The following is a 24,353-nucleotide window of genomic DNA, read 5'->3' as shown; positions in this document are numbered from 1 at the left end:
TAGCTCTAGATCATCCAAAGAATATGAGAAGCTAATCCAAATAAGTTATTGAAAAGAACATAGGGGTTGTGTGGAATAAGAGGGAAATAACCATAGACACCATTACAAATCCTCTAATAGATTTTTCAATAAGGGTAATTGCACATAAATTTTATCAATCAAGAAGATTGAATATTGTACCCTATATTGTAGTGGATATGGGTTACAAGATTGTGAAGAAGGATCATATCTTTCCAAGTTGTAGCTACAACAATTGATTGAAAAACTAGGATCAATAAGGAAAAAAAAGAGTGCTTAGTGTAATTTCGGATCTATTTTGATATATATCTTCTTTTATTTTCATAACACATTTCCTACATATGGCACTGTAGGATGGAAGACAAATAGGTCTATTTCAGTTCAAAGAGGAGAGTTCATTGAATAGTTAGGTGAAAATTGAGTCAGTAATGACCAATTACTTTGAGGACTTCAAGAAATCCACAAAGACAAGATTGAGGATTCAAGTATCATTAGGGGAAAAACATTATGATGATGCTTGTTTCCTAGTTGATGTTGATTATACATTTTTTCAAGAAGCAACTCCAAGAGTAAGATGGCTAAGGCTATTAGACTATGAAATTAATGTACATGAGGCCTCTGTAGCAATAAAAAAATTACTTGCAGAAGAAATAAACAAAGATGCAAAATCATTTGGTAATTATGAGATGGCCAAATCTAAGATTACTATGGAGTTAAAGACTACCTCTATCATCAAAAAGAAGGAGAAAGTGGTAAATATATTGAAATAAAAATTCAATGAAGGTGTTGAGTAGGAAGAGGGTGAAGAGGAAGAAGACACTTAGATTCAAGCATCATTTGCATTGACACAAGCAAAGGGTGAGGATCAGCAAGAGGAAGAAATAGAAATTGCAGAAGGTGTTGAGGAAGAAGAAGCTAAGGAAGTTCCTATTCCTATTGATCATAAGAAGATGGGCTAAGGCACAAAAAGTGATAAGACCCAAGAAGGTTGCTAAACCAAGTGAGCCCGAGCCTATAGCACCTACCACAAGGGCTAGTGCATGTGTCACTACACAAAAGGATAAAGAGAAAGCCAAACCTACAGAGAAGAAAGGAGGAGCACTAAAAAGACCAAGGATAAAATATATTTCTCATGCTAAATCTAATGAGGAAAGAACTAAATCTAATGGCAATAGCCAATTCCAAGTGATGAGTCATAATCCATCTTTAGATCTAGATAACCTATGTGAGAATGTTAGAAATAATACAAATTTATTAGAATTTTCTCACATTGATTTTGAAAGTCTTGGAAAAGTTGAAAAGAATCAAGTGGAGGAGGAAATATATGCCATGATGGCTACTTATGAGAAAGCTCCTCCAAAGATTGCAAAATCCATACCTAAAAGCATATATGAAAGAGTTAAGCAAAAATGACACTATTGTTTGGATACTGAAAGGAAAATTAGAGAAACTATGCTTGCTCAAGTTATGCTTAAACTTAGCAAGGTACAAATAGCCAAATCCATAAAGAAATATGTTGTCAGATTTGTTCCTAAATATAGAGCCTTCAACATATTACAAAATAACATAAAAGATGTTGTAAGGAAGACTACATAGATGTGAAAAGTTACATATGGTCTAGCTACAATCAAAGCATGAGAGCAAGAGCCTATTAAGATTAAAGATGATGAAGAAGATGAAAATAATGAAGGCACAGTTGAGGGAGGTACTAAAATGAATGTAGACGATTAGAAAATAGCTGAGAAAGAGTAGCAACAAGAATAGAGGGTACAAGATACACAAATGCCAAATGTTAGCCTTCAAAAAATAATAAGTTTAATTACTAAAAATGTCACGATAAAGGATGATTCTGATCTCATTGCTCAAAAAATCAATCCCCTAGTAGAGCAAGACCTAAAAAAGATAATTGAGCAATCTACACTACAGGATGAATATTCTTACAACACTGTATTGGTGAGTGTAGATGGAATTCAAAAATTAGTGACTATAATTATAAGGGAGGAGTTTAAACACAAGGTCCACCTACCATCACCCCTCAAGTCACTAGTGTACAATATTCAAATAAAGTACCAGAAGTTACACTAGAAAAGGTTGATACAATTGGAGAGGATAAAGTGGAAACTCATGCCACTACTAAAAGATAGAGTCAAATAGGTCAGATAGATTCATCTACACCTCTATTACAAGTTCAAGGTGTAATTCAAGGTAATGTGGTAGAAAAGGACAAGCCTGAAGAGACTAAGTTGACATCCACGCTAAAGGAGCTAGTAGCAATTCAAGCACTGGTAACTTTACTAGAATCTAGCACTCCTTCTAGTCACACTCTTTAGAGGTTGAGCATAGATGCAACACCTTTACAATTATCAATGCCAAGTTCAAGTTCATCAAAGGTAGAAGAGGTAATAACACATGGAGATGTAAGCCTAGATGAAGAATTTTTTTTGCCAAAATATGATTATGCCATAATGATAATTGAGCATATGGGTACACTTTAAGAAGCCCTAGCTAGAAAGAAACATCAAGAACTTCTTAGAAGGGAGCATAGGAAGAATCAAGATTTTCTTGATATTAAAGACATCTTTTTGGATGCATTTAGTCTGCCTACTCTAGATAAAACAAAGCCACTCATTGAATAATTGACAAACATAGTGGAAAAGGTAAGTGGTATAGACCTTGATAATAATGCAAAATTATTAGAATGGTTTGAAAATAAATTTCAAAGTAAAGTGAATAAGAAAATATCTAGTGATATAGAACTTACACAAGTTGCATTGGCAACTAAGATAGAAAGTATGAAGAAGGTACTTGAGAATATTTTCTCTCGATACACTAGACTATGTAATCATACACACTTCACACAAGAGACAAGGAGTCAAATTATGAGCTTGGAAAGTCAAATAAATTCATTAGGTACAAAATTTCCCATGGCTCAAGCTCAAAGTGAGAAGCATTTTAGGATTTTATTACAAACCCAAAGTTAGTTAGCAGCATTATTTACAGATGAAGTCAACATGAGGGCCAAACTAATAAGCATACAAACTAAATTGACTCCTCACATTTAGATTTTGCACAAGGAATTAGGCTATGTAGAAACTCTTATGAAGAAAGACCCCAATCTTTCTATATTAGATGGCATAGTTCACCTTGTTGCCAAGCTAACCATCCAAATTAAGTCTTTGGAGGTAGCTTGTGACAATTGGGATGTAGCTCTTAAGATTATCCTTGAGGTACATAAATCTTTCTTTGAAAAATAGACTATTAGTGTATAAACCATTGACATCAATGTCAAAAATGAGGAGAAAGAGAGCTAAGCAAAGGGGGGAAAGAGAGCTAAGCTAAGAAAGAGTAAGAGCATAGGGGAGCAAGAAAAGAACAACAAGAACAACAAGCAAGTAAAAAAGTATCAATTGAGGCACATCTACTTAGTAGGAGTAAAATTTTGAGTATAGAACCATATCTAACAACATAGGGGGAGTTATAAGATTTTGAGGTATAAGTTGTTACAAAATTTTGTTATTTTGAAATTTTGTATAGAAGTGAAATAAGAGTTATGTTATGCTCGTAATAATAAGAGTATTAATGCATTATCAATTGTTTTTGAAACTCATGTCAAAGGAAAAAATTGTTGATCTTAGATTGGCTTTTATTAGTGAGTGTCTATACACTTAAATCATTTACTTAGTTCATGTTGAACAGGTAGTATATGCCAAGCACAACATGTATAAGATAGTGCATACTGAGTCAATAGTGAGTGTCAAGTAGACAGTTAATGTCGAGTCATTCAAAAGTTGAGCAAGTAGTGCATGCCAAGTCATTCAGATGCCAAGTCATAGTATTGAAATTAGTATATGCTGAGCATCACATACTTTAGATGTCAAGCAACACAATTTTGTCATAGTTGTTTTTGTTGGCATAAACTATTATATAAACCATTTTTGAGCTCACTTATAGATTGAGTTACGATATTTTGGTGATAAGGATGAATCTCAAGTTGGAATCCCTATGAATTACATATATGCAATTGGGTAAAGGGAAGGTTTAAGTGGCAATATGGATGAATCATAGTCATTGATTCATACCTAACCCTAAATCACCTAGGTATTCTTAAGGAGGAAAAACCCTAAACTTCTTATGTGTCTAAAAAGGAATGAATCAATGATTAGGAGAGTTTTGCATGCACAAACTAGGACATTCATGGTGGCCAAGGTATTATGATTTGAAATTGCATTGCAAAATTAGTTAAAGGAGAATAGAGGAAGGAAATAGTGAATATTAGAGAGACATATGATCAAGAAGGATTAGGAATACATCAGCTTAGAGGTGATATGTCATCAAGCAAGATCAATGCTAAGACATTCTAACAGGTGAATCAGTTAAATATTTTAACAGAGTATTCCTAATAGGCTATATTGAAATCCTCTAACAAGGTGCTTACTTTATTTTGAGTTGAAGTCCTTTAACGAGTCACACTTTTAACAGGGTGTTGAAATCCTTTAATAGGGTAAGACCTAACATTTTTTGTAAGCCTTTAATAGGGTAGACCTTTCATAGGGTAGATCATGTCTCATGATCAAATATTGTAACCTTCATTGGATACACTTTATTACTGTAGTAGTGAACATTTGTGGGTGTCATCCCCACCCCAATTTTACCTTCTCATTAGAGGGTTTCTGGGTAATCATATCTGGTATCAAATATGTATGAATGCTTACTTCTTTACATTATTTAGATGTATATTCTTTACATGGTATTTTAGTTTACTTATTGAATGCATGACATGGATGTGTGGTGAATGTTTTATGGGTCAAAGTTTAAAGTATTGATTCACCCCCTGCCCGCCACCCCACTCTCTCTCTCTCAAAATTTTACCTTTCCTATTATAATTCCAACAATTTGATACAATCAAAGAGAACTAGAAGGACTTTGAAATATTGAAACACAATTTTATAGATTAAATATCCAAAAAAATCTAGGTAGTCAACAAAAGTCAACACTATTTTTGTGGATACTATTTTGACACCTTTGTCATTGATGTTTGTTGGTGTAAATAATTATTTACTTATTACACTTACTTAAGTTTACTTAGGTTAATGCATTATTTAATTATTTTGTATTATTTTATTATTTTTATTTGTGAAACACTTAGGAGTTTGTGCACCTTTTTGAGTTGTCATGTAGACAACACAAGAGTATGCAACTCCATTTTAGCACATGGTTTCTACAACACTATTTTGTATGTCACACCCTTGTAGGCTTATCCTCACATCATCACACATACTTTTGTGCTTAATGGAGGATAACCCCTATCTGGTGGACATGTGCTTGGTTGTATGACACATCATGATGCTGATTATGAGACATTCTAAATGTATCTCAAAGGCTTTTATATACAGGCACTCCTAGTGTACTTTTATACTACATTGCATGAATTATGGCATATTGAATACATTTTCATTCTGATCATACTCTCTCTCTCTTTGGTCTACTATGTGCTTGTTTTTGAGTTCTTAGTTCCTAGGTGAATTTTTCCCTTAGGAAAATTCTTACAATGTCAAAGGGGGAGCAATATGTAAGGAAAATTGTATGCATGTACTAAGGAGTTAGGAATTTTATATTTAAGTGGGAGTACACTTATCTATAAATATAAGGAGTGAGAAGGAATTTAATGATTCATTAAAAAATGAATCAAATTGTTATGTTTTGAAGGAAATTTTGTGTAGTTACTTTTATTTGTTTTTGTTATGTATGACATCATTTTGTGACTTAGCCAATTTTTCCAAATGCTACCATCAATGCCAAAGGGGGAGATTGTTGGAAATATGGCTAGATAGATGTCTTCATAGTTTTCATTTATGAAAACATGTATTCAACATTTCATTTATGCACTTAAAGTTAGAAACTTGTATAAGTGTTAGACAAAACTTGTAGCAGCACCAAAAAAAAATGTGATGTGTATAGATGACTCATTGAGAGTTAGATTATGAACAATTGAGGAAAGCTCTATGATAGTGTCATGATGAAGTATTTCAGTACACATATGTGTACAAATAATACATCATGAGTTATGATTGAAATACTAGTATGAGTATTTCATAGAGCATAATAGAGAATTGAGTCATACGGATTAAGAAATTATTTTAGTCAGAAAATATTTACTAAGTCATGACAAGACAACATTTTTGATGTTAATCCATAAGTTATTTTATATTATGCCAAGTGTGTGAAGACATGAAGGCTAACTGAGTAGAGATTTACTAATTTGTGAAGTATAAGTAGAGACCTTATCTTGTGCAGATAAGTGTGAGATCTATGTGATATTTGTAATAGATGTGAATTCAATGAGATGATATGTGAACTATGTGATGCAAGATATAATGTATGTTTAGAGAAATTGCAAATTACAATAGTCAAAAGTATTGTACGCATATCTAATCTTGTGAAGAACTTTATTGTATACATGCATGTTAGGGAAGTGGCCTCTTCTTGCATATATTGTATTTGATCTACCAACTCCTAATTGGGTTGAAGAAACTCCTAATAGGATTGAGGCTTCTAATAAGGCCTAGTCCTCTAACAAGGACTCAAGACACTATATGTAATTCATAAAATCCTAATAGGGTCAATATCCTTAATAGGATTCTTTTTTTTAGTGAACCATCTTGTGGATCTATCATCCCCATAGGGCTTTTCCCTTGGCTAGGTTTCCCTAGTTAAAAAATAATGGTTCTATGAGTTCTCTATGTGCATGGTTATATTTACTATTCAAAATTGTTGGTTCACTATCATATGTAAGTTATATAGTAATTAACAATATTCACTTGTGGAAAAAAGTTTGTAGAATATTGATTCAAAACCACCCATCCTCACCCCCCCACCCCCCGTTCCCTTCCCCCTCTCAGTATTATCTATTTCTAAGAGTATATGGTTTGAAACAAGCCCCTAGAGAATGGTATGAAAGGTTGTAAAATTATTTGGTGAAGATTAGATTTGCAAGAACAATGATAAAAACAATCTATACTTGAAGACTTGTAGTTACAATGAAATATTTATTGATGATATCATATTTGGAGGAAAGAAAGCATTATGCAAATCATTTGGTAATGAAATGAAGAAATAATTTGAAAAGTCTATGTTTGGTGATAAAAAAGTCTTTGTTTTCCTACAAGTATATCAAATGAAGAAAGTATCTTCATTACATCAAAATACACCAAGATACTAAATTTTTTTGCAAATCAATGATTGGGAAACTACAATATGTTGTTCACAATAGACTTGGTATTGCATTGGTAGTTGGGATTTTTGTAAGTCCTAAAGAAAATCACATTATGGTAGTGAAAAGAATATTGGGATAGTTGAAAGGAATAAAAGACTATGGATTAAATTACAAGAAGAATAAAAATTTTGAACTAAAAGTGTTCACTGATTCAGATTAGGCAAGAAATGTTGATGATAGAAAGAGTACAAGTGGAGGAGCTTTCTTTATAAGAAAGAGACTAGTTTCATGGAAAATAAAGAAGAAGAACTACATTTAAAAATTAATAGTTGAAGTTGAATATGTGGTAGTAGTAGTGAATTTTTAAAACATCATATAGATCAAGCAATTGTTGAAAGGGATGAAGGAAGAGATCACTGATCCAATTGTTATCTACATATCAATGAATCATTTGAAGAACAAAAAGATATCATATTTCTAACAAGTATCATTACTTGAGAGAGCTTTTTCAAGACAAAGAAGTGAGATTCGAGTCTATAAACACTAAGGATGCTCATGAATATCTAAGAGGTAAATTAGGGGTGATTCCCTTGGACAAGAATACTTAAGATAAGATGGGGCTTTGCATAAAATGTCTTGGTTAGAATATCTTTCAAGTTGATGTAGAAAGTTCTACTTTAGGAGTTTCTTAAAGTAGTGAAGGAAGAAGTATAGAGTGAAGGAAGATGACAAGTGATTAATTTTGTAGTGACCTAAGGATATATATAATCAAGATGTACGAGTTAGATGAAGTGTCTTTGGCATTGTTTTCAAAGAGGGATATATTGTTAGTTACCATGGATTAATAAAAGAAAAAGGGAGATATTGAGTTACTATATGAAGGAAGAGTATATCAAGTTAACAATGAAGAGAAGTCATACACGAAAGAGGGAGCAATCATATTTATCAAGAAGAGAACTTGTGTGAAGCATTACAAACACAATTAATATATGTATCAAAGAGGGAGTTCATATGTGTGCTACATGAATGAGACTTAGAATGAAACTAAGAATAGTAATGAAGATATTATACTAAACACAGAGGGAGATTGCTTGATGCTGTACATGTTTTAGATTGCATGGTAACTAGAGGTGTTGACATCAATGCCAAGGAGGGATATTCTTGGAAAATACAATTAGGATAATTCTTATGTTGTCATTGATGTTAAACCTCATTGGTAAAATAATTTTCTATCTTATTTGAATGTCATAGCTAGCTGATTGATGAAGAGGATTTGAGAAGATGGACATAACAATAACACCTAGAGGAAAGGTTGAGTTATGAGAGGAAACTACAATGGGAACTTGATTAGTTAGACTTTGACAAGATGAATTAATTAATCAATCATGATACAAGTGAAAAAGAAAATTATACTAAATCCTTGAAGAAGTGATCAAAGAATGACCAAATTCATAGGCTTGATTGAGCAACATAGAAGAAGATTAAGGAACATGAAGTGTATGTTGAGTGATGCTAGTGCCAACCGAGCCCCAATATGTGCTGAGAAGAAGTAGTGTCAACCTAGAATAATTATTGACCAAGTGTCTATAGGAAGATTAGAAAGATAATTTGTAAGCATGCATGCTAATGATATTCCTATGGGGAATACTACTATGATGATATGTTACATCCATGACAGACTTTGTCATTGATGTCAACATAGCAGTTTTCAGTGGTATCTGATACAAGAATAACATAAATATCAAGTTGGTATGGATGGATACTTGAGTATCATAACTATCTACGATTATGGGATATACTTCTAAGTATTTAGTAGATATAGTTTATATCGAAAGAAGAAAGGATAAGTCTAGAAGCACTTATGAGAGTTTTGGTGATTTCTTTTCTGAGATAGAGTTTAGAGAGGTATGTTTGAGTAAACTTGTTATATCTCTTAGAAGAGTTGATATCTTGAGGATCAAGGTTGAGGACATGAAGAAGACATTTTGGAGATGATGTGTCTAAGCTCACTTGTAATAATATTGTGTGTACCAAAAGTTATTCAAGTTGCAAGGCGAAAGATTTATGTTATCGCTATGTGTAACATGTTCTTAATGACCTCCTATAATAATTAATTGAGAAGGACAAATAGCCAAATCAAGGAATTATTTTATGGACTTGGTATAAAGGAAAGACATTTTTCTTTATCATGATATACAAGTATATGGATGTAGATGATATTTGTAAGAAGCAAAGAGTGTAGAATGTAAAGTTGAGTAGAGTAGTGCCAAAGTGAAGGAAACTTCATTGCTAAGGTTTTGTTGAGTGATTTGAGGTTTGGTATTTGGATCAAAGGTTCATGACCTATTATACAAGGTTTGATAGTGATTGGTTCAATTGACAGGATAGAGGAAAAGAAGAAGATAATAATAAATTACTTGTTTGAGTAGTGAGCTCTTCTTGTAGTTGAAATTGCATGTTTGGGTAGTGGGCTCATCTTGTATACTTTGTACTACAACTCTAAACATGGTTGGGATCTCCTAACAATGATTCAAAGTCTCCTAATAGGGACTCATTATACTAAGTGTTGTAATATGTTCCTAACAAGGTCCATCCTCTAACAAGGAATATTTAGATTAGTACAGCATCTTGTGGGCATCATTCCCACTACAGCTTTTTCTCTGATCAAGGGTTTCCCTAGTCAACATATCTGGTGTAATTGTCTATGTGCATTTTATTATGGTTGTTGTTTACTTTGGTTGAATTTGTTAAGTTTGGTTAAAGAAGATAAATGTTTTAATTTTTTTGATTATTGATTCACCTCCCCCCCCCCTTCTTAGTTATCTTGGTGGACTATTGTTTCTAACAATTGGTATCAGAGCATTAGATCCTTGAAGATAAAGTTTAACAACTTTGGGAGATCCATGATGAACATGTTCAGGAAAGATAGTTTAAAGTTTGATGGAAAAAATTATGAATTATGATAGCTGAAAAGAAAAGATGAAGACACATTTGTTGTGTATGGGTCTGGAATATTGGATCTTGACAAATTAGAGAAAACAATCATTACTGAAGAGGACTTGGAAACTTTTACTAAGGTAGTAAGAGATATTTTCAGTGTGACATAAGAGTTAGAGAAGCACTATTAATTGCACTTCCTAAAATGGAGTCCAATCAAGTAAAATCACTTGCTACTTCACATTTGATTTGGAAAGCTTTGGAAAATAGTTTTGAAGGTGATGCAAATTCTAAGAAGTTGAGGCTAAAAAGTTGGATTTGTGCATTTCAAGATGCTAAAATGATGGAAGATGAATTTTTCAAAACATATATAGGTAGGATATCAGAAATTACTACATGTATTAAAGATCAAGGAGGAACCAAAGAAGATGATGAGGTTATATGGAAGATATTGAAGACTCTAACAATACCATTTAAGTCAGTAGTTTAGATGATATAGTTGTTGATATCTTGAACCAAAGATTTCACAAAGGAGACATTGCTTGGAAGACTTGAAGTAGTTGAGAATGAACTTAGACAATCTAGAGAATTGATAAGAACTGAGACAACTTTTAGTGCCTATTGGGCGTTCATTTCACATGAGGTCAATGATAGCAATCTATTACATAATTTCTCTCTTGAAAAGAAAATCTTTTTAAGAATCCACACCAATGTTCAGTATTTGTCTTGTGACATACCAAAATCTACTCAGTAGAAGATAAATGTGAATGTTCACAAGGAGGCATTTGCTAGTTCTAAAAACTCTTTTATCTTAGAATCAAAGTAAATCTGTTAGCTATCTCAAAACATCACACCAAAAGAAAAAAATATTTTTGTATTTTCTTATTTTTTAATGAATGCAATTCTAACAATGTAGCTGCTATGAAGTCCTATTCTAACAAGCGGTTAGTAAAGCAAATAATGAAACTAAAAGCAAATAACATGAAATTGAAATAACTTGAAATAGAAATTCCTAAATGGACATAAGCTATAGAACACAACATGTTGTGAGTTAAACCTTCAAAGAAATTGGTAGGAAACCAATGAAAATAGGAGTAGTGCTTCCTAGAATCCACTGATGCAATCATCAGTGAGAATCTTTAACAAATTGAATGATGTTTCACTCTTCATCAAATTGCAAGGCCACAGAAAGTGTGCTCATGCAAGACAAAAATTTATATAGACACAATTGGGTGATCTCTTCTCAAGCTTGTTATGTCAGTAAAATTTGTATATCTATAGCAAACACTAGAACTAAAAGATCAGACAACCAAAAACAACACAATAAACCTTTGACTCAATCAGGATCTCATGAATAGAATTTAAAAAAATATGACACATTCAGAAAAGAATCACTACACTCCAAATGTGAGCACCAAAAGCATAATTTTATTACACAATAATGGTGGCCCTTGTTACATTTTACAATGGGTTATTTATAAGAAATTGTCTCCTCACTTTGTGTTGAGAGTGAGAGATATCTTCATGCAATAAAATGCTTTTAAAATATTTTAAAAACTAAATATATATAAACTGCCAATCTAACTGGTGCTTAGAGGGACTCCATCCAGATTTTATTTGTTAATTGGATGCATGAGCCCTTTACATCTCAAAAACAATGAAAGAATGAGAGATAAAGTAGGAGGAAGCCATCAATCAAAGTGGAAGTGCATGGAGGTGCCAAAAATAGAAGCTAGGCCTTCACTAGGCGTGTGTCAGAGTTAACTTGTCATCAAAATACATTCCTAATGCATTGAAAGTGCTATTTTTGGAACTAGCAATAAACTATTAGTGCACTTTGAAATTGTAGAGTTGTGGAGCTATAGAGCTGCAAAGCTATGAACCTATGGACTTGGACTGCGTCAAAATCTCAAAATTTTACTAAGTGTCAAAATTGAAATTCTAGCATCTGGGTTTTGTTCATCTTTATCTCAAAAACTATGTTCAGATGTTTGCCCTTGAATTTCTCCATCATCTCAGTAATATTAGCAGCATTTGGAAGATCTAAAGCCTCATACTTGTCCTTGACCTTCTATTTTTAGTTGTCCAACTCGATTTGAGTCTCTACAAAATCTCCTAATTTGGTGTCCAATTCTAACAGTACTTCCTCTATCATGAAGGCTTGTTTGATGTCTTCATCATTGGATGCTTCCTCTAAAGTCTTCCTAAAATTTTCCATGACTACCTCAACTGAAAATAGCTTCTCTCATTCTTCATCTTCAAAGATATCCAAGCATGTATCACTGTACAACTTTTCTACTTCCAAAATTCACTCTTGGGCTTAGTCCTTGAGCCTATGTATCTTATCATGCAATTTTTGTTGGAGTTGACAAAATCCAACTTTGAAGATGCCCAAGATCACCTACATGCAAAAACCTATCAAAGAGAAGCCAAGGAGGAAGAGCGTGGAGCAAGGGAAGAAAACCCTAAACGGACATGAGAGAGAACAAGATATTGCAACACAATAAAAAATGTATTTACAATATGCTAAATGTGTTTATGAAATTACAATGAGGGAGCTTGAATATAAAGAGCTCCAAGAATGTTCTAGAAGAAATTAGAAGATACTAGGAGATAATTGTAACAACTAAACATACATCCACTTGAGGTGGAAATTCCTCGAACAATGTTAGAGGATAAGTATGACTTAGGAGAGAAAAAACTCCCATATTGTCAACAACTTATAAAAAACTCCTAGACTATAACTAATAAATGAAATGCATTTACCTAAGTAAGCTTAAGTAAATAGAATAAATAATTAGTAAATTAATTATTTACTCTAACACCCCCCCTTAAGTGCAAATTAGGGAAATGCCTTAAGCTCACAAAACTAAGAAATGCCAAAATGGGTCCCAGCAATGAGGCCATTTTAGGTACCCATGTACAATGCAACAAAATGAAACCTTTGAAAATGGGAAAAGAGAGAAAACCATGTGGGAAAAACCCTCGCCCAAAAAGAGGTAAGAGCCTAGTGAAGAACTGAAGAGGCCTCCAACTAGGGGAATGTCCCCTAAAATAGGAACAAGGAGTGATCATGAAGAAGCATCACTGAAGCATGTAGAAGCTACAAAATTTTTCTCCTAAAAGATAACTACTAATATAAAGAACCTCCATGGAAGAAGAAGGAATGAATCAAGCATGTCTATACAGTAGATGATCCATCTCACCGAAATGCATAGGTAGCTAGCCACTACAATCGCCTTGTATATAGGATCAACTACTGAATACATAGTTCACACTATCAAACTATTGAACCAGAGATGCATTAGAACAATAGCATAACCCCCCCCTTAATGCAGACGGGGTGAGATGATAGGCAACTGAAAAGATGTGCCAAAGTCTCTTGCAAATGAACCAAGAACGATGAGAGAGGAAGAGGTACAAACACCTATAAAGACACAATCACATTGATGCTACATCAGGCTAATGTCATGGAAGGGACACTCACTTGACAAAGGGAGAATGCCTAAAACAACAAACAACTATCCCCCCCATGGTTCTTTATTAAAATAGTGCAAGTACAATTGACTCAAAACAACATTCATGACCCCCAAAATGAAAAAGTGGCACTTTATCTTAGTGTGATACATAAAAGTACTTCAAAATGATAGCTACAATGATAAAAATTAAAAATAAGTTGATATAAAACACAGTACAACCTCAAAACAAAAGAAATTATGCCACAAAAATGATCCTTGGGCCTAAAACACTCAAGATATCCATCATATAGAAAAAATGCCAAAAAAATATGATAGAAGGTGCATGGGCCAAAATCTAAGAAAAGGAACTACATTTCTGAAAAGGTGACAAAACTAGCTTTCCAAAAATATAAAGTTTTCAAAAAACTGACATGGGACACACAAGATATGCTTGCCAGAGTCAAAAACACAACTTTAGACTTTAACTAAAAAAGTGGGCAATAAAATTGCATCAAAACCTAAAAATACCTACACCAATCTCTCCATCTCAGAACCAACTTTTTGGCGCTTCTTTTAGATTGGAAAAATACCTCAGTATGCTCAATTTATGGCCAAAAAACTGTAAGTAGGTCAAAAAGGACCTAGGAGAGTGCAAGAAGAAGGCTAATGCGGTGCTAACATCATGATGATGTCAACAATCTACTATGTTAAAATTGACTGCTTGGTGGCCATCATGGCAAAAAAAAGTGCCATTTGGCATGCCACATGGCAGGTCCACATGGCTAAAGAGTGGGATGGCAGGTGATGTGGCAAGGTCCACATGGCATGGTGACATGTCACCCCAACACACTACCAAGTATGCTCAAACTACTACAGACAGTGCTAAGCTACCTGGGTGATGTTGGAACAATGCTGTCTGGGTATGAGTAGAGCTAATAGGCGAAAAAGTCTGTCAGAGCAACACATGGGAGAAAGCTTCCAATGGAGGTTGTAGGAGTTGGTGTTCCCTCTAATGTAGGCTATGATAGGGTGGCTTGCTGGTGGGGACGGAGTCTTGAAAAACCATCGGTGGAGGTGGCAGCCAAAAATGGAGCCAAGGTTGGGAGGAGCTTTAGGGGTGGAGCTACTGTCCATGGTGGAGTATAGGAGGAGGGCTGAGCACTGGTAGAGCATAGGCTACCCGTGGTGGCATGCAAGCACTGCTGTAGTGGCGGCCTTTCTTTAATTTATTTTTTGACCTTGTGTCCATATGATCTATACGGAACCCTGCAACTAAAAATTTTTTGCCTCTCGAAGCCCAGTCTCCAAAATTGACAAATTTTATATGGATCTTAGCTGAAAAGTGCCTTCCAAATCTAATGGTAGTGTCTATTTGGGCTAAAAGTGCTCTGAAAATTCATTGTTCCCTTGATCTAAAGAAAAATGCATAAACAAACTAGGGTTTGTGACTCCAAATCATAGCTTCAAAAATTCTTCAACGAAGCAGTAGTAGGGAGGCTCTGATACCATGCTAGGGTTGATGAAGTCCAACTCCGAAGACACCCAAGATCACCTACATGTGAAACCTGTTAAAGAGAAGCCAAGGAGAGAAGAACGTGGAGCAAGGGAAAAACCCTAAATGGACATGAGAGAGAGAACAAGATATTGCAACACAATAAAAAAATGTATTTACAATATGCTAAATGTCTTTATGAAAATACAATGAGGGAGCTCAAATATAAAGAGCTCCAAGAATCTTCTAGAAGAAGCTAGAAGACACTAGGAGATAAGTGTGACAATTAAGCATACATCCACTTGAGGTGGACAGTCCTCGAACAATGTTAGAGGATAAGTATGACTTAGGAGAGAACAAACTCCCATATTGTCAACAACTTATAACAAACTCCTAGACTATAACTAATAAATGAAATGCATTTACCTAAGTAAGCTTAGGTAAATAGAATAAATAATTAGTAAAGTAATTATTTACTCTAACAATGTTTTCATTACTTCATTTCCATCGGCAATCTTCTCTATCCAATCATCTATCATGTCTAATTCTTCTCTAATATATACATCAATAAGAATGTGGTACCTTTGCCCTTTTATGGCTTGTAGAGTTTACAAATATTTGCTCCATGCTCGTACCTCATCCATGATACTAAAGCCCTACCTCAAAATTACCATGATCTTATCAACATTCTCTTGTGTAGCATGCAAAAAATTCAAACTTCTTGTGATTATAGCGACACCTTTATCCTCAAGGCTATCCCACCATTCTTGACAAGATTTCAAAAATGGATTGATTTGTACACTTTCCCCTTCTCTAAGAATGGTATTCAAAGTCTCCTTGGGGAATTTAGGATTAAGAGGACCAATAACTTTGGCAGGATATCATTTTAGGATCTCAAATTGCCTATGAACTATTCTGAATTCAATCTCATCCTATTTCATGTGCCTAAGAACCTCTTTGACTCCCATAGTCATCATCAGTCGAGTTGTATCCCATGTAGGTTTTCCCAACATAATATCTTTCACTTCATAGTCCTTGAGACTAGTAGCTTTAGTATCTATACCTTCAGGAGGGTATTCCACTTGTGAAAATAAGTCATGGTTCTTTATGGAAGCGATGAAAAAAAATTGTGTTGTATCATGTAATGGAGACTCATGATTGTTCAAAATCTTTGTAATATCACAAATATCATCCTCTGAATCATAGAACTAGTGCTTGGCACTTCTCATTATTTCTTTTCGAAACCATATTGGGATAGGTCTGTCTACAACCTTGGCTCTAGATGATGAAGGGATTTGTTCAACTACCTCCTTCCCTTTATCACTTTTGTTCAGAGTCTCCAACTATGAGGACTCTTATTCTATAGTCTCGGTCTCTGTAGATCCTATAGTTTGATCCTCAACTTCCTAAGAAGGTTGTTGCACATATTCTACTATCTGTGCCTCTTTTCATGGCTCATCAGTAACCCTTGGTTCTACTTTCTCTTGTAATGATGGTTCCTTTTGAACATATTCCTCTTCTAAACTTGGAGGTGGGGGAGTGACTGAACCCTTATCTACCATCATGACCTATGGTGGAGATGGAGGAGTTAGATGAGGATCTTATGTTTCTAGTGGCATCTGCATCCATTCTTGCTATTGAAGTTCATCTGTAGGGGTGTCTCTGATCTTATCTCCAACTAAATTTGTACCCATAGTAATGAAATCAAAATTTGAGATGGAGAGAACATCTTCACCTTGCTCCCTTTGCTCCTTCACCCATCACTACACTTCATCTTCTAAAGAAGAGAGTTCTACATGTTTTTCTTGGGTGGGTGGTAGGGTACTCATGGCACTCTTTCTTTTCTCCAATTCTATGGGCTTTTTCCAACCAAGTTCTCCTTTGTAAGGGTACTTGTTCTTCCTCCTCATCTGATTCCATTTCTTCCTCATCTAATTTTGTTTCTTCCTCATTTGATTCTTCCTCTAGAATGGTCTCAAGAATAAATGGATTAGGCACTAATATTTTATGGACTCTTTGCCTCTTGTTCATTCTAACCTTGATCCTCTTTTTTTTTTGCAAAATAATAGGAGAAGTGGGCTCTTCATGCACTAGAGCAATGGAGGTCTCTAGAATTTCTCCCTCTTCTTGTTGACTTGACAAAATACAAGGCAATGGAAATTCAGCTTGGATATAAGAAGCTCCACCATCTTGGGGTTCTTGTAGACTTGATTCCTATTGTTGGGAGGATACTTGTTCTTCAACATGCTATGTTTGAATCCTCTAAGGAGAGGCTCTCTTCATCTTTCCCTTCCTCTCTGAAGTGTGGTGGTATCCTACTGGGCAATCAAGCTAGTATACTATCTCTGGCCTAATAGGAGACTGGAGTGCAAAGATAGGAACTAAGATTTTCCTTCCCTTACCCCATTCTAGGTGAGCATGTACATGGAAGATCATTGTATCCAGAATTGGATCAAGTGGAAATGGTTTCTTAATCCAACTCTTTGTCATTTGAATGACATGTCTCGCTCGATGATTAATATCATTTCCTTCCTCTCTATCAAATTCTACATTCAGAATGGGTCTTTCACCAACTTTATCTATATTGAATAAGGGATCCAATAGTTCCTTGGATTATTGTAGCCTTATATTATGAAGGATGGTCAAATGGAGAGCCTTTTCTACTAGATACAAAGTCATCCTACAATAGTCTTTGATGTGGACATTTTAGTCATTTGTGGCATTCATCCAATGATCTTCAATGGCATCCTCATGATAGAACTACTTTCCTACCAGGTTTTCCACTTTACCAACATTGTTGAAGAATAGCTGAGGAGAGTTATACTCTTCAACAAGGTAGTTCTCCCATTCCCATTTGAAAGTCAGAATATCTTGGTTTCTCTTCACCTGATATGCTCCTACTACAAAAGGCCAATCCAAACAAGGTCTTTGTTGTCTTTTGATCCTCTCATAAGTTGACTCAATTTTAAGAGATATTTCCATTAGGACCAACATGTCACTTGGGTACCTTGAGAGTTTCTTCAAATTGATAGATCCACCACCTACATGAATGTATGTAAATGTCCTGAACTAGATGAAATATGCTCTAAGAGCTATGATGTGTGCCTTAGCTTCCTTGGACAATCTCTTCCCATAGTCCCCCTCTATGAATTGAATGATGACAAAGATGAAAGCATCGTTTACAATCCTATACTCTTTTCTCTATGGCGAGAGCTTCTTCTTCACCAACTAAGGATAGACTATGTATGGCCAAGCATAGGGGTCCTACATACTACCTTTTTTGTATAACCTGGGATAGCTCATTACCCTTGTTACAAGTAGGTACACCACATAATAAGTCATATAGAACTTCTTCTTATCCTTTATTGTCCTCAATCACACAATTTTTTGCTTAGCATGGTGGCCCAATCCAATGGTATCTTTGCATGCTTGATAGTCTTAATGAAGTTGACCATGAATGGAGTGAGATGACTTGCTGCAGGTAAGCCCATGACTCTGCTCAAAAGAATGATGGAGTATCTGATGTCATCCTTCATGTATCCTCGAGTCATATTCACTTTGCTGATTATCTTTCTCTGAGGTGGCTTCTCAATGAAGTACAAGGAATGTATGATGTCGATGGCCTCTTGTGATGATCCTTATACCATCTTTTAGTTGCTTCATAGGAGAGTAAGATGAACTGATCAACTCTAGGCAGATGAAAAACTCTCTCGATGTTCTTAGGTTGCAAATCTAAGACTACTTCTCCGGTGATGCTCTTAACTACCCTATTATCTAGAACAAAATGTTGAGATATGGTCATGATCAACTTAGCTAACTGTACTAACACAAGATGTGATGCTGCATTCACTAATCTAGATCAAATCAATGTAGACACAAAGGTTGACCTTTGTGTTTGATTGTTGCATACTCTCAAGAATTATCCTAAGTTTTTGTGTCCAAGGTTCATATCTTTGATCTTAGTGTACTCATCATGTAATCTTGATTTTGGGGTCATGCCTTAAAATTTCTAAACAACTAGTTTCACTGTCGATCTAGATGTGGATGCCATCTGATTATGCTACCTGCACATCACAAGAAAGAAAATATGATCAGTCATTGGATAGTGAGAAATAAAAATGGCCCCCTTGGGGATTTATTCATTTTTTATCTGAAAAATTATTTTATTATATTTTTTTTTATTTAAAAAAAAATTAATAATTTTTTTTAGTTTTTATAATAATTTTTTTTTAAAAAATTAGAATTAACACCTTTTAAGGAAAAAATAAATTAAAATTAAAAATAAAACAAAAATGAAAGGGAGGTGCATGCACTGAGGCATAGGCACCGAGCGTGCACTACTGCTAACATGTGGTAGCAGGTGCCACCTTGCAAGTATAGGAGCACCACAAGGGCATGGCACCATGAAAATGTTGTGGTCGACACCTTTAGGGAATGAGCATGAGTGCCACGTAGGTTCCACAAAGGGCACTGCAGGTGTTGCGCTGGCACCGTGAAGGGCAATACATGGGTGCCACGTTGCAGTGCTGCCCAGGTACCACAAAGTGCACTGCATAGGCACTACATTGCAATGTAATTTGAGCACTGTGTTGCTGCCATGAAGAGCACCATGTGGGTAATGCACAGTCGTAGTGCATGTATGCAAAAAGGGTGCGATGTGCGATTATTTCTGCACATGCTCATGAGGGCATGTTGTGGAAGGGGGGAGGGGGAACTCACCTCTCCCTCTTTGAGCTCCAAAGAATGATGTGAAACAAACAAAACAAAGGGGGGGAGGTTTTATAGCCTCTCCCTCCTTCATGCAAAGCACACCATGCCTCATTGTGCACATGCAGGTGAGTAGAGGAGAGGAGTTTTTTTTTTACTATTTCTTCTTCTTTCATAATTTTTTCAACCTTTTTGTTTTTTTTGTGTTTTTTCAAATTTTTGATGCAACTTATAAAATAATTTTCTCTTTTTTTACTCTTGAACTTTTGAGTCTGGGAATCAAAATAAAGTAGGGGGTCCCCATTCTTGGTCAGGAATAGGGTGTGTGTTGTGAATACCACAACAAATAGCCCCAAAAAAAGGAAGAAATGACCAAGGCATTTCTTCATTAGCAAACATTCCTCGAATATGTGTCAAACACCAACTAGACTTTGAACATCTCGAGCATTCTTTGGATGACTCTTCAATCAAAATCTCAAAACTCGAAACCATCCAACTCAATGTGTGCATTATGTATTCATTCACTTTAACATGTCAAGATGTAGTCAATCAAATTTTTTTGACAACTCTAAGACAATCTTCCACTCCTCCCAGCTTATTCATTCAGAATCTCCACAAAGGCATTTTATTAATCAATTACTTGACTAGATGAGAGAATTAGTTTGAGGGCTCTTGGTGGGATGCCATGTTCTTTTAGAACTCTCACACCAAACAATGATCTTCAATAACCCTTTGAGAAGACCCCTTCTATTTGAACTATTCAGAGTTTGGATCATTTCTTGTCATCTTTGACTTCAAATCAACAACACCTAAAACAATCAAATCTTTAAATTTACAAAGTGTTGAGAAATTGGTGGTTTAGGCCTCTGATTTCCAAATTGAGAGTCCCCTTTTTCCACAATAAATATTTTCTACTTGGTTGGTGTAAGACACACAATCATCTAAATATTTTACAAAGAAATATCTCTTCCTAAAATTGGGACCAAGAAGTGGTTAGTGAAATCTTAAGAGAAAATCTCAAGTACACCTTAATGCCTAGGATTGATGCAACTTTAAAAAGAAACACACAACTAAAAGAAAACATGCAACATGAAAGCAAACACACTTGCAAAAATAAACACACTTATAGAAATGAAAATCTGAGCTAAATGCAAAAATGAAATCTAACTAATTTTTTTTTATCTTTTAGGCTTCAAAATAATGCTTGAGAAATTGCCCATTTACTAAAAAGGGAAGAAATTCCCCCTTTAAGGAACTGAGCCTAAAAGTGTTTTCTCCTAGAATTTTCATGATTTGATAAGGTCTTGTCCACAAGCATTGAAACTGGGTATGACTACTTGACTTTTCTTTCATTTTTCCTAGAGTAGAACAAGGTTAGAAATCCTAAATGATTTGATCATGGCCCTCTTGTTGAACCATCTTTTTACAACTGCTTGATGTTTAGCCATGTGCTCCAATACAGCTATTTGTTTCTCATCCATTTCTAGGAGATTCATTAATCTAATTCAAACTTTATCGGCATCCTCAGCATACCCACTCATGAATTTTAAAATTGGAATTCTGAAATTGAGTGGGAACACTAGTTCTTGTCCATAAATGAGAAAGTATAAAGAAGTCCCCAAGGCATTTTTGACTCTCATTCAATCTATCTACAAGGCATATTTTAGTTGTTTATGCCAATCCCTAAGATTCTCTTTCAACAATCATTTTATTACTGTGATCAAGTTCTTGTTTGTAGATTCAACTACCCCATTTTCTTGTGGATAGTAATTTGAGGAAAACTTGATGATGACTTTATTTTCAAATTCCCATTGGGTTAGGAATGCAAATTCAAATGCGGACCCATTATCACACACAAGGGTGAATCACATTTCAAATCTGGTAACAATGTGTTCTTCCAGAAAGTTGGTCACCACCTTAGCAATGCAATTTCTGAATGTCTCTACCTCCATCCATCATGTACAATAATCCATAGCTGTAAGGATGAATGTAGGTCTAGTTGATGGTGGTGGATTCACTGGACCTATGAAATCTAGTCCCCACTTTGTGAAGGGGTGCACCTCATACACGAGTTGTAATGGCATCACTGGGTGCCTCTCTTTGTTAGCATTGGTTTGGCATATATAACAAGAATGCACGTGTTCAAAAGTATCCTTGAATATTGATGGCCAAAAATAACCCAATCTTAGAATCATGTGAATTGTTGCTTCTACTGACCCATGTCTTGTACCATACTTATCATGGAAATGTTCCAAGACATCCTTAGCTTCTTCACATCCTAAGAATTTTAGATAGATCCCTTCGTAGTTTCTTTTATACAACTTATTATCAAGTAACATGTAAGACTCGCATTTCATCTTAAGTCCCCTACATTGTGAACTATTCATCCATTTGGGTCATTGATTTTGTAAGAGATAATAAACAATGTCTTGGTAGCACACAGCTGTCACCACACCTTGGTTGATATCAACTTGTGATACAACGATCTTCTTTTGATCATCTTCATCTATTTCATTGTCGAACTTGAATTCCTTTTCATTTCCATCTTGGTTATCAGCTATCATTTTTGATAACCCTTGATGTCTTACTAATCTCATAGATTGAATTTTAAGATTATATTCTTGAAGTATGGCCATCCACTTTCCTCTCCTTTCACCAAGTTCATTCTACATCAAAAGCATCTTTAATGCTAGATTAGATACAATTACATACACCTTACTTTGGAGTATGTAGTGACAAAACTTCTTTACTACCTCGATCAGTGCAAAGGACCATTTATCAAGGTTTGAATATTTCAATTTTGCATTCTTCAAAGGATAACTCATAAAAGCAATTGGTTTCTCATCTTCCTTCTCTCTTTTTTGTGTCAAGATCCTTGTGCAAGAGTATTCAGAAGCAAAGGAATAAATTTTGAAAGGTAACTCATAATCTGGACTTACCAAAACTAGGGCCATGAAAATGGTAACCTTAATATCTTTGAAAGATTTCTTTATTTAAGGTACCCATTCTATCTTAGCCTCCTTTTTGAGTAAATCATTGAGGGGGTGAACTATCTCTGCAAATCCACTTATGAATTTTGACACAAATTTTATCTTTCCAAAGAAAGATTTCAATTCCTTCTGATTATGTGGAGGTGCTAACTTCAAAATAGACTCAACTCTATCTAGATCAATGGAGATTCTGGGTTCAAAAATGCCATGTCCTAGGATATTTCCTTTGGAAACACTGAATGAACATTTATTGGGTTTGAGGGATATGCCGTATTTACAAAATCTATTGAATACCTACTTTAGATCAGCACTATGGGTACTTTGATCTTTTGAAAAGATAGTCAAGTCATCCATATAGATGACTATACACCTATTTATCAATCCTTTGAAAGCTTCATCTATTGCTTTTTGAAATGTAGGTCCCGCATTAATCAATCCAAAAGGCATCCTTCTGTAAGAAAATGTTACCCACTTGGTTGTGAAAGCAGTCTTTAGCCTATCTTTTTTGTTAACCATCACATGATTATATACTAAATAACCATCGAAGAATGACATCATCTTTGAAACATTAACAATTTGCAATACCTCATCTAGTGAGGGTAGAGGATAGTTATCCATCTAAGATGCTAGACTTAAGTTATGAAAGTCAACACAAAGACAAATCTCTCTAGTTTTCTTCTTCATGGGAACCAAATTTTCCACCCATGTGGAATGATGGATAGGAAATATGATCTTAGCATCCATTAGTTTCTTTACTTCTTTCATAACCAGTGGTTTGATGATCAGATTTACTAGTCTCTGTCTTTGTCTAAATGGCTTTGCATCAGGTTTTAGCGGGATGTCATGTGTGATAATTGTAGGATCACAAGTCTTCAACTCTTCATAACTCTAGTCAATGACATCCTTATACTTGGTGATTGATTTGAGCATGTCCTCCCTTTCTTGTGAGGTACACACTTTTCCTATCTTTACCATTCTTGGTTCTTCATCAGTACACAAATTGTATGAATCACATTCCTCAATTCCCTTTTCTTGAGTTTCCCTTCTATTGAGTGTAGATTCATCATGATCAAAGATGCATTCAAGTTCAACCATCCCTTTTAGAATAGTGTTAGTTTTTAAATTCAGAATCCCATCTTCATCTTCAAGTCCATCATCTTCAGGTCTATCATCTGGTGTATCATCAGTTTCTTGTCCTTGAAAATGGTGACTAGAAATAATAAACTTGAGTATATGTTGATCATCCTAAAAGGCCTAAAAGTTGGTGATATTTTCAGGAATGGAGGGAATGACAACCTCTTCTACTAAAATCTTTTCAACTTGGTTCTTTCAACCAGTTGCAATGCACTAGCTAAGATGGCAAGAGCATCCGCTACCATGTTCTTTCTCCTTGGAATGGATTTGATGTTTAAGGCCTCAAAGTCATCCAATATGTCCCATACCCTTTTCCTGTAAGCAAGTAATCTTTTTTTGTTACAAGAATATATGGATTTTACTTGTCATATGACCAATTAGGAATCCCCCTTGATTTTAAGAGC

Source organism: Cupressus sempervirens, chromosome 11 (assembly GCF_028749045.1).
Source record: "Cupressus sempervirens isolate cs-2001-9-10 chromosome 11, ASM2874904v1, whole genome shotgun sequence".
Classification (NCBI taxonomy): Eukaryota; Viridiplantae; Streptophyta; class Pinopsida; order Cupressales; family Cupressaceae; genus Cupressus; species Cupressus sempervirens.
The sequence above is the reverse complement of the archived record's forward strand: the minus strand, read 5'-3'. Positions refer to the sequence as shown.